This window comes from Cibotium barometz, chromosome 9, assembly GCF_041138505.1.
Source record: "Cibotium barometz isolate CiBa-2024 chromosome 9, ASM4113850v1, whole genome shotgun sequence".
NCBI classification, from domain to species: domain Eukaryota; kingdom Viridiplantae; phylum Streptophyta; class Polypodiopsida; order Cyatheales; family Cibotiaceae; genus Cibotium; species Cibotium barometz.
Genome location: NC_141054.1, coordinates 5,543,159 through 5,554,926, shown reverse-complemented (window position 1 = coordinate 5,554,926; position 11,768 = coordinate 5,543,159).

Genomic DNA, 11,768 nt, shown 5'->3' with positions numbered 1-11,768 from the left:
TTTGTTGGATATGGATGCCTTGTGCCATGTTGTCCCACATAGGGATTGGTTTAGCACATATTCAGGTGGGAGACATGGGTGTGCTGAGATGGACATGCTGGATAGTGATGTTGCAGGTGTTGGAGATATACACCTCGTATTTGCCACTGGTGGTTGTTTGCTGCTGCGCGACGTGAGACATGTGCCGAGTATGACACAGTGCTTAGTGTCTGTGGCACAGTTACGAGACGAGGGGTATGCTTTTACGCATACAGAGCATGCCTGGAAGCTACATAGGGCTTCGCTTGTGATAGCGAGAGGTGCCATGTCAGGCACAAAGTTCCCTTTGTACTTCATGTACTCTCGTGATGGTAGAGTCTGTGTGACTCCCTTGCCTTGTGGACAGGTTGAGACGAGGAGAGTACACTTCCAGGATGCTGGAGCATGTGAGATGCATGCGAGAGGTCTGCGATTGTCAGATGCGCAGACAGAGCCTGAGGTGCATGGTTTGTCCAGCGTGGGACATGTTGAGAGCAGTGCTTGCTCTAGAGATGCACTACAGGGGCAGCAGTCACGAGATGTGACACAGGAGCCAGTGCATGAGATGTCTATTGATGGACATGTGGAGCATCTGTCCTCTATGGATGCACAGGGCGAGTCATCATGTGTGATGGCGGAGATGACTGGTTTAGATGCCGATGATGCTTCGGTAGTGCAGTCATTTCTTGACATGCTGATGTCAGACGAGATGCTACAGTCAGAGCATGACGATGCTTCTGACATGGTTCCAGGACACTTGGATTATACGGGGACACTGGCCAGTACCTCGGAGCTAGCACATTCATATGTGGCAGAGTCCAGTCATGATTCGTCAGCTATGGCTGACATGGTGAGGCTATGCGAGATAGCCAGAGTAGCATCAGCGTTCGGGAGTCTCATGTATGAGATACTCATGTCGAGACCCGAGCTTGCATTTGCCGTGGGCGCATTTGCAGTGGGAGTTGTGAGCCGTGCGGTGGCTGACTCCACGGACATTCAGCATGGGGGAGAGATGCAGGTCATTGCTACATACCTGCATGAGTGCATGAGCTCTCGCAGACAGGATGCAGAGATGGGTGATATCTCTACATGGCTTCCACCGTGCATTGGTCTGCTCGGAGAGCCGGATGCACTATGACACAGTGAGCCCGTAGGTGTGGGATGAGATCCGTCGTATCTCGTCCATCTTGTACATACTAGTTGTAGGCTAGTAGGTAGTGGGTTCTCACTTGAAGGCACATTGGCCTTTAAGTGGGAGGTTGTTGGGGTTAAAGGTCCTTGTGCCGTCCGGGCGGTCTTCCGTGTCCGGGTGCCCACATGTGTATACACTTATTCATTACATATAGTGAATAAGGGGAGGGCTCACAGTACCACTACTGGACTACTTTGGTACTCTCCCCACCATATAGTGTCTCTCTCTCTCTCTCTCTCTCTCTCTCTCTCTCTCCTATGTGCGTGCTTCGCCCCGGTCCCCTTCAACAATCACCCCGCATTTGCCATACATGCTCACAAGGGCAGTACAGACAAAGACGTTGGTAGTGAAGCCTTTCCTCCGGGCCTCATCATGCAACTTCTTACCCTCATCAAGGTCCGGTCTTGATGTATGGCAGGCCTAGATTTTAGAATTTATATTGTTCATTTCATTTATTTTCCAGACAGAGAATCAGATTCTATTGGGATGTAATCTTTTTGGTCTCACAGGTCATTTTGGCCTTCTAAAGACATTTAATACAACATTTCATCTCTCTCTCTCTCTCTCTCTCTCTCTCTCTCTCTCTCTCTCTCTCTCTCTCATATTAGAAGAGCTTATCCAACCTGCTTGCTTCATTCAAAATGCAGTGCAAGATATCTTCCCCAGCTTCATAAGGTTGGAATGCCAAGTTGGATTTGGCAAGCATCAATGCGTGGTTCTGCAAAGGCACCTTGGAAAGGTCAAAACACCTCGGAAGATTGGCAGAAATAGCAATGCCAGTCCATACTGCTAGTCCAGGGTTAGTTATGCAAGTCCCGCACATGAAGCAGTGCCAATCTGTATTGTGAGTCACCCTCTGGAATGATGACAGGTGTTATGGGCATTGATATGTAGTTGCATGTAGAATTGCATAGAGCGTGGGGGCAAGGGTTACCCATGCTGCCCCACACTTGGGCTACCTAGGGCAGCCCATGGGCCATGACATTGGCCCACAAGAAGCTCTAAGCATTGTGGCCATCCCTTAGAGGGCATAGGCCTTGATGGCCAGCCTCAGGCAAGGGCCCAGTCGGCCAGCCCCTAGTAGGCATGGACTGGCGGTCGGACTGGGCGGCCAGTTGGCCAGCCGATGAGGCCCTCACAGCCAGTTAGCCAGGCCATGGAGGGCCAGCACATAGGCGGCCAGCATATTGGAAAAGGCGCCTATAAAAGCGTCGAGAAAAACAGGTCGTGGAGGATAAATAAACAAGCTGACAGGGTTATATGAGCAAACCAACCAGCCCTTTTGTGCCTATAAAAGCATAGATTGGCAAAAGGCCTGACTCATCTCATATTTCACATCGTGCTGAGATCCAAGGGCCAGGACAGCCAGAGGGAAAACTCCAGTCAAGGGAACTTGAAGGTCAGAACCAGATCATCTTCAGGCTAGGCTGCATGTTTATAGCCAAGAAAGATCATCAAGAAGTCGGTCTTTTTCTCATCATTCAATAAAGCAAATACACCAATCCTTGGTGGGGGCCATTTAGGGGGTATTTGGGACCCCATCGGGTGTATCTTGTCTTTATTGTTCTTCTCTCTCTCTCTCTCTCTCTCTCTCTCTCTCTCTCTCTCTCTCTCTCTCTCTCTCTCTCTCGCACTCTTATCTCCGCTACATTGTGCAATCGTCAGGAACTAAGGCACTGAATATTCATTATCAAAGTATAATCCTGTTTGTAAGCTTCCGCCTGTTACATTTAACGTCTACTTGAGGCCAAAATGACTCATGAGACCAAGAAACTACAATGTTGCACAATTTATAGTAGGAGATGCATTGAGTTCTTCCCAAGAGGTATAACACCAAAGAAATAGAAGGTGAACTGGGAAGTTGCAATAAGGCATATGTCTGATTGATACATAGCTAGGCTATGTGCCAAGAGAGAGAGAGAGAGAGAGAGAGAGAGAGAGAGAGAGAGAGAGAGAGAGAGAGAGAGCATAAGCCGTACAGACCTGCTGCTCCTCGCTGGCTCCTCAGCTAGTGTGTAGTTTTGCGATGCCTGCCAACGGCCGCCTTCTTTGGCCTGTTGTGACCCCGTCGGTAGCTCCTAATCAACCACGCAACAGCCTCAAGCACCTCACCCGACCATCAAACTGCGCGGTGCTCATGGTGGGCCGCATCACCTACGTGCCTGGCCATTTTTTTTAAGAAAAAGAGAAGGTTTGATCGTTAAAATCAAACCTGAGTTTACTTGTGCTTGAGAGAGAGAGAGAGAGAGAGAGAGAGAGAGCGCTACGTACCTGAGTTTTCTTGTGCTTGAGAGAGAGAGAAGAGAGAGAGAGAGAGAGCTGTGTACCTGAGTTTGGGACCCGTCTGCCAACACTACCCGCCTGTTTTGAATGCGCACCTATAAATCGTGTGTAGTAAAAGCAAATTCAAATATTATTAAATGTCTTTTTATTTCAGAATCATCACGTTGCAACCCAAATAAAAATCAAATTTTATATCCAGGAAAAAATCTTCCCAAGATTTGAACCTGGATCCATTGTGTGGAAAATTATGCTCTTGCAGCTTAAACCACTACACCTATACCTTTCTTATCTTTACAACCTTTGGTCAAATTTATCAATAAAAAAGTACCTTCTGTAAATACATACATATGCTCTGAAATAAATCCTTCTGTGAATAAATATCTGTAAGTCAATTTTTTTTTAAAATTCCTTCTGTTGAACGCACGTGATATTCATTTTTTATACTAAGTGACCCCCCCGAGTAAGGACCTCACCCCCTAGTAGGAGAACAATCTCATTACTTTGCTAAGAAAGTTGATTTAGCACAAGATTTGAAACTAGTATTTGTTAAGGACCTCACCCCTTAGGAGGAGAACAATCCCATTACTTTGCTAAGAAAGTTCCAAGATTTCTTTGTGTGCCCCTCAAAGTAGTTAATCACACCATCCCTATTATGGAGGGAGCAAAGCTTATGAAGCTTATTATGGAGGAAGAAAAGCTTATGAAGTAAAGACCATATCCCATAAAATGAAAGTACTCAAAAAACGGTCAAAGAAGAGATCAATAAGCTCATAGATACATGGTTCATCTATGAAATTGAGCATACATAATGGGTTCTATGTGTAGTAATAGTCCCCAAGAAGAATAAGAAGAATGACAATGAGGTTCAACATTCAATTCAGGGATGGAGTTGGGGTACACTTGGTGCAATGGGTTGTGGTGCCAGAGTTCACCCTACTGGGTTTCCCAATGGTGCTGGCAATGGTTAGCCAATGATCACAATAGTGTTGTTATCTAGGCTTAGTAAACCAACACTTTGTGCTTGTATGGTTTTAACAACCACAAATTACACACCAAACCCTATCTCTTCGTGGAAATAATTATGGGTGTTCAGCTTGAGGAACTAATTAAGGCTAGCCTTAAAGTTACCCTTGGGATTGCTAGCCTAACAGATTGAAAGAATTTTTGTCCACAACTCATCCATGCTTCTTCCTTTGACTCGATCTCTTTTTGGTGATGGGTTTGGATCCCTTAACCATAGAGGATTTGGATACATCCCCTATCTCTTGGGGTGGTGGATGACTTCTACATCCCTATCTTGCATATTGTCTACTAGGTCCATTACCTACCTCGGTGGTGACAACGCTTCATTAAAGACATAGTGTCTAGACATGTAGAGATGGTCATGAAGCCTCTTGATCTTAAAACTGCATAGGCCATCAAGCCTTTCACAGGGATTGCATCTCATATAGAGATACTTGGTTCTAGCAATATAGCTCCACACATTGTCTCACCTTCCTCTTGCTCGAGGTTATTTAAGCTACATCTCTTTTATCCTCTTTGTCCTTGAACTGATCTCAAAATTACTATTGCTATAAACTTTTATGATAAGATTTTTCCTTTTTTGCCTTCATCTTTATGGAGGTTAGTCGTTATGAATATTTTATCTTATGATTTGTCATTTAAGTTCATTTTGTTTACATGCTTTAATTTGTATACTTGTTTATTTTCATGAACAAAAAGTAACACGTTAGATTATTTGTTAATCTAAAATACAAAAAGTAACACGTTAGATTAATTGTTAATCTCAAATACAAAGGATCTATCACAAAATCTCTCTCTCTCTCTCATACACACCCCATGTGCACACACCCATGTACACACACATATCACACAAAATAGATACAAGAGATGTATTTGAAAATCAAGGGATAAAAAGTAGATCTAAATTGTCTAGATAGGTCATACACACATGCATATGAACATCATAGGATAAAAAGTAGATCTAAATTGTCAAGATAGGTCATCACAATTCCATATTACTAAAAAATTCTATATAAAAGTAATGACAGGGACTTAATCACTATATCTATCTCTATCTCTATCATTGTCTATGTCAAATTTGTCATTATTGTCTCCTGAGTGGGATAAAGTTCCATTCTCATCCTCATCCTTTTCCTTATTATCATGAGACTCTAAGGAATGTGTAGACTTAGTTTCAACCTCCTAGAGTGTGGTTGTTATCTTTATAATATTATGATTTGTCATTATTATCTCTCGAGTTGCATAAATTTCTATCCTTATCCTCATCATCATGAGACTCTGAGGAATATGCAGACTTAGTTTCAACCTCCTATAGTGTGGTTGTTCTCTTTATAATATTATGATTTGTAAACATAATATATAATAAAGACATACTTATTTTTATATATAATAAGTTATACTTACTTGTATATATAATAAGTCATACTTGTTTGTATATATAAGGTGCTCAAGTCTAGATGTCTTTAATATAAAAAAATTCCAACAATGTCTATCTATGAACAATGGCCTCTCTAATCATAGTCTCTTATTTGGTTTTTAATGGAAAAATACACAAGTTTAGGCAAAATTGATAGGGGATTCAAAAGAATACCATAATCATAAGATCATTTTACTTGATGCCTTCACTTCATCTATAAACTTATACCATGAGTCACAGGTAATAGCTAGTGGTGTGCGGTGAAGATGAGTAACCTTTCAAATCCTTGAGCTTTTCTTACTTCATATCTAATGGATAGTTTGTTAAATTTACAACAAGAACAACTACTAAAAAATATCCAACATTAAAAAATAAACCATCAATATGGCAACTCCCAAATCATTCTTGCATTTAAATCAATGTCAAGCATTCATTCCAAAATCTATGCTCCTGGTTTACAATGTCTATAGTGTGTGTGTGTGTGTGTGTGTGTGTGAGAGAGAGAGAGAGAGAGAGAGAGAGAGAGAGAGAGAGAGAGAGAGAGAGAGAGAGAGAGAGAGGTCTTCCCAAGCCATAGTGGAAATGCCCATAAGTGATGAAGATTCTTTAGACAATAATGAAGGATTGAGGAGAAAACTTCCTAAGCCAAAGGAGGAAGAACCTCTTTTAGATGGGAACAACATTGGGTTTGATACATTGAGGCCAAAGATGCACACATTAACTTTTGTTGATCATGATAGAATGACCTTGTAGAGATCCCTACTTTTGTCAAATACGTGGCCATTAAAGCAGAAGAAACACTAGGAACATTGAGCTCATTCTAAGCCAAGTGAGAAGCTAATTGTAGAGGGTGTCCCCAAGATAAGTCCCCAATCATTAAAGAAGAACAACCTGGGTGACCCCTTTTTGTATAATTCCAAAAAACTAAATGAAGCCCCGTGATTGACAACAAGGAACATTGTTATGTGACATTGCTGTATGATTGGCCAACAAAAGTTTGATTTAGCACAAGATCTAAAACCAATATTTATTGTTAAGGCCCTCACCCCATAGGAGGATAAAAATCTCATCACTTTGCTAAGAAAGTTCGAAGATGTCTTTTTGTGGATATACATAAGCATGAAGGGTGTACCCCCCAAATTAGTCAATCACACCATCCCTCTTATGGAGGGAGAAAAGCTTATAAAGTAATATCTCATAAAACCAAAGCACTCACAAACAGTCAAATAAGAGATAAGCTCATAGATACATGGTTTGTCTATGAAAGTGAGCATACATAATGGGTTTTACCTGTATAATAGTCCCCAAAAAGAATAGGAAGAATGAAATTAAGGTACAACATTGGATTCATGGATGGAGTTAGGGTACTTGGTATACAATAGGTTGTGGTGTTAAATTCCACCCCTACTAGGTTTCCTTTATACCAACAATGGGTTGTATTATGGTTCTTCTCAGTGGTGCTAGCAACAATGAGCATAATTTTGTTATTGTCCGGCTTAGCACACTTTGTGCTTGTGTTGTTTTAGTGACAAATTACATACCGAACCATATCTCTCCATGAAAATAATTGTGGGTGTCCAGCTTGAGGAACTAGTTAGGGCCTTGAGGTTGCCCTCCTTGGGATTGTTGGCCTAATCGGTTGAACAAATTACAACTCATCCATGCTCATGAATTTGACTAGATCTCTTTCTGGTGTTGGTGTTTGGGATCCCTTAGTCATAGAAGATTTGGATGATACATCCCCTATCTCTTCATTTGGGTGGATATCTTCTACATCCCTATCTTGCATATTTTCTACTAAGTCCTTTACCTACCTCGTACAACACTCATCTCAAAGATGTAATGTCTAAAAATGTAGAGATCGTTTTGTGAAGTCTCTTGCTCTTACAACTAGATAGGTTATTTAGTCGTTCACAGGGATTGCATCTCATATAGAGATACTCGGTTCTAGCAAAATAGTTCCACATGTTGTCTCTCCCTTCTCTTGCTTGAGGTTGTCTAATCTACATCTCTTTTATCCTCTTTATCTTCGAGCTGAGTGTTATAAAAATATTAAACTTACTATTGTTTATGAACCTATTGATCCATTTTTTTATTCTTTGGCTTTATCTTTATGGAGGTTAGTCATTATGATAATTCTTGTCTTATGGTTTGTCATTTAAGTTTGTTTTGTTTTCAGGATTTATTTTGTATTCTTGTTTTATCACATGAACAAAAAGTAGCATGCTAGATTAATTTTTAATCTCCAATATAAAGGATCGATTACAAAATAAATCTCTCTCTCTCTCACACACCACATATGCACACACGTGTGTACAAACACATATCACATAAAGAAGATACAAGAGATGCATATCCGAACGTCATATGATAGAAAGATGCTTATCATCAAGATAGGTCATCATAATGCCATATTAATAAAAAAATATATACAAAAGTAATGGTAGGGACTTAATGAAAAATTTATCATTTTTCTCTCAACGAGTTGTATAAAGTTTCATCCTCATCCTCATCCTCATCCTCATGAAACTGAGAAATGTGCAAACTTAGTTTTAACCTCCTACAATGTGGTTGTTCTCTTTATAATAGTATGATTTGTAAACATAATATATAATGAGACATACTTATTTGTGTATATAATAAGTCATACTTATTTATATATATGAGGTGCTCAAGTCTAGACATCTTTGATAAAAAAATTCCAACAATGTCTATCTATGAACAATGACCTCTCTAATCATAGTCTCTTATTTGGTTTATGATGGAAAAATACACAAGTTAATGCAAATTGATAGGGGATTCAAAAGAGTACTATAATCATGAGATCGTTTTAGTTAAAAATCAAGCAAAAGTCAAACCCTCCTTCCTCAAGCTAGTTGAAAAGCCCTCTCCTCATCCATGCAACCATTGCCACCTTTTGAATGTCCATGCCTTCTTTACCTTAACTTTATCTATAACCTTATACCATGAGTCATGGTGGGTAATAGCTCGTTGGAAGATGAACAAAATTTCAAATCCTTGAGCTTTTCTTGCTTTATAACTAATGGATAGTTTGTTAGATTTACAGCAAGTAAAACTACTTAAAAATATCCAACATTAAAAAATTTGGACTATTAGAGAGTCTTCAAAAAAAGAGGCAAATAGGGAAGCTAACAGATGAGGAGACAACCTGGTATTTCAAGTGTCAAGATGGTTTGAAGAGTGAAGATGAGAAATGCATTAGGAAAGAGGATAACAGATACAAATGGAAAACCTTTAATAATAAGAGGAAGCATGATAGATATCTTTTTAAAATGACTGAGGGGAAGAGCTACAAGGAAGTCATGGTTGGGTAGGGTTCTGGATGAAAATGGGAAAGGGATAGAGGGAATTAGTTTGATTGCCAAAAAATGGGTAGAATTTTTGGGTTCAACTCTCAATCTTAAAGAGAATTACTCATGCAGAAGATTTCAGGCTGGGAGAAAACTGCTAGAACTAGTTAATAATAGAGTGGATCCTGACAAGGCCAAGTGGGTGGAGAGAGATATTGAGGTTGATGAATACTAGGATGCCCTTCAAAAGTTGGGAAGAGAGGAATCACCTCGGTGGGATGGATTGTTTGTAGAGTTCTTCATTTCTTTTTCGCCACCATCACCAAATAAATTAATATGGAAAATCTGCAGAGAGGCCTTCACCTCAGGTAACTCACCTCGGTGGGATGGATTGTTTGTAGAGTTCTTCATTTCTTTTTCGCCACCATCACCAAATAAATTAATATGGAAAATCTGCAGAGAGGCCTTCACCTCAGGTAACTTGGATAAGGATATGAAGGAGGGGCTAGTGAAACTCATCCCTGAACAAGCAGCCTATGAAAGATTCAACAATTGGAGACCCATTACCCTGTTGACTGTTATATATAAAATTTTGGCCAAAATCCTTGCCATCAGGATCACCCTTGTTCTTCAGGAAGTCATCTCTAAGAGACAACCATGGCTTTATTAAAGGTATGTCAATATATAACAACATTTATGGTGCCATGCTAGGGAGAGACCTGGCTCTAAGGACAAATAAGAAGTGTATTCTATTATAACTTGATCTGGAGAAGGCTTATGACAAGGCACACTGGTCCTTTGTGGCTATGGTAATGGAAAAGTTGGAGTTTGGAGTTAGGATCACTACCTGCATATATACCCTTACTTTGGGTGGACACTCCAAGCTATTGCTGAATGGGAGGGTGGTAGGGGGATTTGATGTGAACAGGTCAGTAAGATAGGGTTTCCCTCTTGCTCTTTTATTATTTGCTACTATTGCCTCTCATCCCTTGATAGTGGCATTGGAACACGCTTTTGCTGAAGGGAGGGTAATTGGTCTAAAGTTGATTAATGGGGAGCAGTTGGTTATTCAATGTTTTGTAGATGATTCTTGACTCTTCCTGAGAGCTGATATTGATAATGTAAGACTGGATCTATGCATTATTCAAGATTTTGCTAATGCTTTTGAATCCAAATGTAATATACATAAATCTAAAATAGTAAGTCTATCTGAGGATAATGATTTTGACCTAGAAAGATGGGTTGTGAGGTCATCAAGAGGGGACAAATCGTCAGTCATCTAGGGATTTATTTTGGATTTGAAGTAACTAATAAGCAGTTAACTAACCTAGACAGGTTTTATTTGAAGCCTAAAAGATGGGAAGGCATCAAAGTCCCTTTCCATGACATGGTGGCTATATGTAACACAATGTTGAATGCCTACATTATGTTTTTATGCCTTGTGTTGGAATTTGGAAAGGGTCACTCTGGCAGAAAATTATGAGGCCCATAAGAGACTTTCTATGGAGAAATAGAAGCTCTAGTAAAAAGGTCTTAGCCTAGCTTGCATGGGATAGATTAAGCCAACCTAAGAGTGAGGGAGGTATTAGTATTCTGCATCTTTCCTCTCACACAGTTGCAAGGATGGCACTACTCCTCCCCAAGTGTCCTCAATAGAAGGAGATTTGGACTAGGATACCGAAAGAGCTTGTGGAAGATTCATATATTTATTTTGAGGGTAGATGGCAAGGCCTAGGATGGAAGGATAAATTATTCTCTCATGCCTCTCTTAAGATTACAGGTTCTCCCTTTTGTAGAATGCTCTGCAATAAATGGAAAGAGACTCTTTTATTCTTGAGGATTTGGTGGACTCATAAGTTTAACCCTTCTTTAGCTCTTCAAGATCCTAGAATAGCTAAAAACCTAAATGACAAAAGGAATAAGGAGGCTATCTAATTGTTGGGATGGGACCTCAATGGGGTGGAAGGAACCTGAATAGCTAGAAGAGGAATTTGGATTGACTTACAGGGAAGGGCAGCTAGTTAGTGCTGGAGGAGGTACATAAGGGATGGACTTCCACAGCTTTTGATGATTCATGCTGGATAAAGGATTGGGTCTGGTACAATGGGACTAAACTGGACAAAGGGTCAACTAAGGATGTGTATAAGGTATTGAGAAAGAGTGAGGTAAATATAATCTATTGCAAAAATAAGATCTGGATAGTAAGCTGGAGCTCTAATAGTTGGAGAAAGAGATGGAAGGCAATATGGGAGACTGCTATTCCTATGAAATAAGATCTGGATAGTAAGCTGGAGCTCTAATAGTTGGAGAAAGAGATGGAAGGCAATATGGGAGACTGATATTCCTATGAAATCCCAAGTTTTTCTTTGGAGAGTATGCATGAGAGCCTTGCCTATTGGATCTAAGTTAGTATAGAGAAACTTCACCAGCGAGACGAGCTATTGTCCTAGGTATAGAACTGCTCTTGAGGATGGAAAACATGCCTTTTGGGACTACCCCACTATCAGAGGTACTTGGACGAGCT